Source organism: Patella vulgata, chromosome 4 (genome assembly GCF_932274485.2).
Source record: "Patella vulgata chromosome 4, xgPatVulg1.2, whole genome shotgun sequence".
Lineage (NCBI taxonomy): Eukaryota > Metazoa > Mollusca > Gastropoda > Patellidae > Patella > Patella vulgata.
The window spans coordinates 20,586,823-20,593,927 of NC_065882.2; the positions used below are offsets into that span (position 1 = coordinate 20,586,823).

At 34.4% G+C, this 7,105-nt stretch overlaps 1 protein-coding gene across 1 annotated transcript in view; it reads right to left on the bottom strand.

The window, feature by feature from the left end:
• LOC126818484 (receptor-type tyrosine-protein phosphatase kappa) overlaps positions 1-6,269 on the bottom strand; it is a 101,463-nt gene extending 95,194 nt beyond the window's left edge. Inside the window, exon 1 of the mRNA XM_056100456.1 lies at positions 6,029-6,269. The gene's annotated coding sequence lies outside the window, so the exon portion shown is untranslated. The remainder of the gene's footprint in view (positions 1-6,028) is intronic.
• Positions 6,270-7,105: the final 836 nt, after the last annotated feature.

Below are 7,105 nucleotides of genomic sequence, written 5' to 3' on the forward strand. Positions count from 1 at the left end.
ATGAAGGTGGTTTCTGTAAGAATTTCACCCGCTGAATTTAATGAGCTTGAGTATTCTTCCTAAAAGAGACGGCTAAATCTACTAGGGGACCAAATTCACAATGGCGGCTCGTTTTTTGAGGTAAACTCATAATGTTCCCTAATACAGTGTGTAATATATTGAAATATAGGTTTTCATTGTCAATTACTTCAGACATAAACATAAAAACAAGTTTGATCAAAAGGTATTCCAACACGATGATAGTCTTCCTCTTATATTCTTATTATACACAATTAAACACAATCAACTATCGGACCATCGTGAGTTGAAAGCAAATGTTTCTAATAGCTAACAGGGGCTCACATATTTGTCTTGTGCAACCTCAGGTATTTGTCTAACTCGCCCTCTCTTGAATCATTGGAATACTTGCAATCAGTAGAACAGTCTGATTCTTCCCATTCCATGATCCGTGTCATGCAACAGGGATGACATCTCTCTTGCCAGTTATTTGGTCATTCATACACGCCGGTAAAGCTGGGGTTTTGTATCACGCTGACAAACACTTTCCATCCCTTATTCCACTCCGTTTTCTAGTAATAATAATAATAATAATAATAATAATGTCGATTTCTAGAGCGCCAAATCCATCCATAAGCATGCTCAAAGCGCTTTCAAAAGGAGTAAAAACATATCAAATTTAGTAGTTTAATATATTGCACAGCTTTTTGGGGGGACTTTATGAGTTTCCCCCCAAAATGAGCCTCCATTTTGAATTTGGGTCCCTAGTGAAATTAGCCATCTTTTTAGAGGGAATATCCAAGTTCATTCGATTCAACTGGTCAAATTCTGATAGAAATCACCTTCATACCAGGGTCCGAGAAAATCTGTCCCAAATTTTACCCCACTAAATAACCAGAAAATGCCTCATGACAGCCATCTTGAATATTTTAATTTCCCCAAGGATGACAGGGTGGCATCATCCGGATTCTGAAACTACACATATTGAAGATATATAATACACCAAAAACCTATATTTCAATATATTACACACCTTTTCAGGGAACTTTAAAAATTTGAAACTTGAATATTTCAATTTCCTCAAGGATACCAGGGTGGCATCATCCGGATTCTGAAACTACACATATTGAATATATATAATACACCAAAAACCTATATTTCAATATATTACACACCTTTTTAGGGAACTTTAAAAATTTGCTGCCAAAATAAGTCTCCATTTTGAATTTGGCCCCCTAGCAGAATTAGCCATCACATTTAGGACGAATACAAAAGCTCATTGGATTCAGCGGGTTGAATTTTTATAAAACCCATCTTCAAACCCAGGTTCGAGAGAATCTGTCACATATTTTACCCCACTAAATAACCAGAAAATGTCTCATGGCAGCCATCTTGAATATTTAAATTTCCCCAAGGGTGCCAGGGTGGCATCATCCGGATTCTGAGTCTACACATATTGAAGATATATAATCTACCCAAAAACATTTGGTGGACTATACTTCTATGTGGAAATATGGGCTCCTGAATTCAGCATTCAAGATACATTGATAACTTTCAATAATGGCAAATATGCTCATTGCTCCATTTTGTAGAAATTACTAACTTGACATCACCTTATGACTACTGGTTCGATTTGTTTCACACAAAGCATTTATATATTGGTAACCTAGGTCATATTTTAGCTAATAACTGATCTTTTACATGTACACAGTAAGACGAGCCGCACATTATAAAATGTCAAGTGTGTTAACATGTTTATGGTCGGACAGCATGTCATGCTATTATGATCAAGTTGACCATATTTAACAAACGAAGCCGTCAATAATCTCGACTTCGACAATATTCATTATGGTCTATTGATCAAATCAGCAAAATACTATCTAATTAATCCTATAACTCATTATACAGCTGACTAATGTAGTTTTATACAAAACTAAATAATTACTCATGAATGTTACATGTAACAGACTCTTGACAGTAGGAATTTTCAAGCAGGTGGAAATGCAACTGTGTGGGCAAAATTCTCATTATTTGACACTGATAAGTTATGAGCATACTATATAAACCAGGAACTGACATGACGTTATCATATCAAAAACCAAAGTCTGTCAATCGATCCACAATTGTCCAAGGAACACCAATTTCCAGTTTCATTTCAATTGTAAATGAATTGACTTTTTCTGAAGAATGTTACCCCCAACAAGAAGATGAGTAGTGCTTGGGGAGAATTATTAAGTATGGTATGTTTTAGAATGACCCAAGTAAAGTTTTGACTTTGTAAGAGCTAAATCTGCCTATTACAGGTCTTTATTTTGGTTTCAAATGTTATATAAATTATTATTTAGACATTTATTAACACGACAAGCCTATTATCAATTCTATAGACCACTGGACGGCCGGGATTCAAACAGATTAGAAAACTTGCAAGATTTAAAACTTTAACAATAAAATGGATAATGGAATAACTTAGACTAGTTTGTCTAGTACCATTGCTACTCTACATCTATTCAAACCTTCCACACTCATAACTTTGCTCAGAATAAAATAATGTGAATGAAATTTTCCAAATATTCATTTCTCACTATCAATTTTGAACTATTATATCAAGAACGACCAACTCTATATCTAAATCTTATATAATGCATCTTTAAGAGTCCTCAAGAGCAAAATACAATAAATAGCATAAATAGTTCTGATTCTCGAGTACCACAATAAAAAAAGTCTTGATTTTCAATTGTAACGTTTAATGATGATATGGCAGACATTGTCTAATTCACTTAATAGCCCAGCCATCCAATGGGCTATAGAATTGATTATTGTCTTGTCATGTGAATAAATGTCTAAATAATAATTTAAATAAATTTGAAGCCAGAAAAAAGACCTGCAGTTCGGCATATTTCACAATGGTATGTTTACTCACGATTAATTAGGTCAATCAATCGAACCTGACACATATATTTAATGCTTTTATCAAAAAGGATGATTAAATTATTAAACCAAGAATAAATGAAATAACAGTAGAGTAATAAGAAGCCATTTGAATACAATGGTGGAATCAAAGACATTATGTGCCCATGTGTATATACAGGTAGTAAACAAAGACAGCAAATTGATGCACTCTATTTAGAAACAACAATAGGCAGATGCTTTAAAAGAGTTTATCTAACATCAAATAGGTGTCATTTACAAGCTATTTCTATGACAATAAAAATTACTTTATTCATAGATTAGATATACTGGCATTGGGTTGTTGCTCTAGGATTAGTTGGTTGTCATTGTTATTAGCCAAGCAATCTCAGCAAGTTGTTTAAAGATACATTATGGGAGATTAGATAAAGAGCTGGCAGTTTTCACTATAATAGTTAAAAACTAGATAATGTAAAGGGAATTTGCTGAAAATTTCAGTCAAATTGATCCACTCTGAACCAAGATTTTAGCGATTGAATTTTCGACCTAGTTAAAAACTAGAAAATATAATGGGAATTTGCTGCAAATTTCAGTCAAATCGATTCACTCTGAACCGATATTTTAGAGATTGAATTTTCGGCCTAGCCTCAGTCATTATTATTAAAGTCTGTACCATAAAGAACATAGTCTCGATTATCCATGTCATGATTAAATCATGAATAGAAGTCGAACAACAAATCAGAACCTAATCCAATAAACATCGCAGGCTAGCGATGACATCGAGAGTTGATTATGGTTTGGATAAGTTAATTAATGTCTAATTAATAATTTAGATAACATTTCAGGTCTAAAGAAAGACCTGCAACAGGCAGATTTAGCTCTTGCATAATGTATGTTTAAGAATACTCTGACCTGTAGGACATTTATAATTATCAGTAGGGGCTCACGGTGGCTAAGTGGGTAAAACGCTGGCTCGCTAGCCTGGAAGTCGGGTGTTCGATCCCTGCATTGGCCGAAAAAGTTCATCCAGGTTTTCTGGCTTGGTTCCCCCTTGTCAGTGATACAGGAAAGAGGGCCTGACAAGGACAGCTATCTAGTCATTCGGATGGGACGAAAAACCGAGGTCCTGTATACACATTGGTGTGCACGTAAAAAATCCCTTGACAGTTGGAATTCAATATACGAGTAGGCTGTAGTGCCGCTGTCTGGGCAAATTTCCCCGTTCGGAGCAGAACAGTAGGACGTTAAACCCCCATTTCATTTCATTTCATTTCACAATTATCAGTAGCATGGCATGATGGCAGCAACAAGGATGCATGACTAACTTTTAATCAGGGTCCTTCCTACAAGGCAAACCTTCGGACAGGACACAATATGCACAGGCACCTCAACAACAAACGCATGGTGCTAGCCGTAAGCGTGCACTGCAAATAGGACACTAGACTCTAACTAAAGTTTTTTAGGTCATCATTCTGATTATCTGAAAAACCACTGTGAATCTGACAATTAAAGATACATGACTAGGGTAAATAAATATCTCCAAATATCTCGACAATTACGCCACAATATTTATATATAATATACCAAGCCTTAAATTAGTTTCACACAATTATAGTCACTAAATAAACGATCATGTTGTACTTAATAAGCTATGACCATTTAATCATCTATAAATAATAGACTGAAATTGGTTCCAAGTTTCGTCCATAGCATCCAGACACTTTTGAGTAAAAGATAGGTTATGTGCCCTTGTTTTGAAATTAGTCTTGCTTAATCAGTGTACCGACTATTCTACGTCTGATTGACAGGTTGGGATAATCAAGACTACCTTTTTACGAAACATAACAGAAAGCTGGAACAAGAAATTGAATTTAGAAACACACACGTTAGCCAGCTCACCAATTGTTTTGAGAAGCTTGTAAAAGTAAAATGAAACTATTGTTAGTATCATGTTCCTGCTAACTAAAGTGATTCAGAGATATTATTTGTACTAAACCAAAAGATGCCGCTCTTAACGGTACAGTTAATGATAAAGCAATTTAAAAAATAAAACGAACATAATTTCTAAAGCTGCTGTAATAACCAAGAAGCTAAATTTTACTGCTATTCAAAATCGTCAACAATAGATTTTTTACGGCTGTAATAGTTGATAGATTTGTAGAGAATTGCACGTGCCATGGCTATTTATAGTATCATACACTCCACCGCTGATAGTTCGAGACAACCACTGAAGCGTACACATTAGCCGTGTCGAGACCAACTTTCTGTAGAGTGCATGCGTCTCCCTAACATGACAGAATAGTACAATGTGTTGTGACCAATATGATTATCTTTTTAGAACACCTGATATCACTTTTCAAATAGCTTTGTATCTGTAATGTTGGTAAAATCATACAATCTGACCACCAAAAAATGTGGAAAACTCAAAGGTTAGTTGATTCTCTGTCACATATATAGTAATAGAATGTGCCACAGAAATGAAATGAATGGGATTTAACATCTACTTTTCTACACCAACCAGGCTAATGAAGACGTGCATACACCATACAGTGTGCTACAAGGGACATTTTGCTCAGACTGCCACGCTTCCGCTTTGTTGAATTCCAACTGCCAAGGGTTCTATTATGTGCATGCCAAAGTCTACATAGGACCCCAGATTTCTACCCCATCTGAAGGACTAGACACTGTTCCTTGCCAGGTTCTCCTTCATGCACCACCGACAAAGGAAAACCAAACTTCAAAATCCACAAACGACTTTCACAACCAAGCCCAACACCAAAATTCAACCTGGAGCTTCCTGGCTAGTTATCCAGCGTCTTAATTACTCACTGACCACCATGGTTCCGGAAAGTACCACAGCTCAGACATTTTTAATTTAGTAATCTTTACTAATGTCAACTACCACTGAGCTGTCTGTAATGTTCAAATGACATAATTGTTGTTATGTTCCCTTGTCAACTATCATAATTAGATGTATTTAAATATATAATGATACATGAACCATTCTCATTATATAATCATGTGATTTCTAAGAAAAACAAAAATTGATGACTGGGTTTATAATCAATCATGAATAAATAAAAATAGTATTGGAAAAAAAATACAACCAATAATATTCCCTTACCTGAACAATTCCTAATCCAATTGCCAGGAACATATAGAACTATTGAACAGAAGATCCATCTCGGCTAAATTCTAACTTCCAATTGATCAAATAGTGTTTCCCTACACTAATAGCCCTTGATGTGATTGCACATTGACATTATCAACATACTATATACCTCAAATGAATAGTGTTTAGACAATGAGATAGATAACAACAGGTTTACTTTGGCTTTCCCGCATACAGAGTAACGATTAGGTGATTACAAATACCAGTGAAACAGAGACAAGATAAATACATGTTCATGAAGGCTACCCACACATATATATATATATATATATATATATATATTAACAATGTTTATGATTTGATTTAGCTGTTGTAATCTGGTCATTTCATAACTGGCTTTCATGTAAGAATATTAATGAGTCCCAACATCGGATTTCCATAGGTAGTTAATTAGTATCTTGACTTGTCATTGTGTCAAATCATCATTGCAAGTGTATATATATAGGCTATATGTAATCTATTACTTACAAAATAGTGTTCAGGCTCCATAAACTATAGATACTTGTAAACTATAACAGTTTTAACTATAATTCACAGAGATTATTGATAAAAAATATTTTGCATTTCAATTTTATCTTGTCGGGAATGTACTAGGATAGGTACAAAATACAAAAACACGTCAAAAATTTAATAGCTCTATAAACTCCTCAAATGAGAAGTGGTATCAGGATCAGGTGTTGCAGAAAGGGTAAGCATACCCTGCTTTGTGCATGACACACATGATCCATATATACTTGCAACTTACTTGAGCAATACTTTGAAAAAGTAAATTACATATTATGATTGATGAAGGCTGTAAAAATAGCTGTCTGAACGTTCAAAATCAAGGATTTGTATATAAAACAATTTTCAATTTGAAATAAAAACATCACTCATACTTGATCAAACATAGTAGTATCTATCAGAAAAATGTCATGCAAACAAAATGGCAAATGAGAATAATATTGTCGGACATAATCCAAACATGACAAAAAAACATCCATAAATGTTATAGTCAGGAAAATTTATTATCTTTTATGATAAATTTTC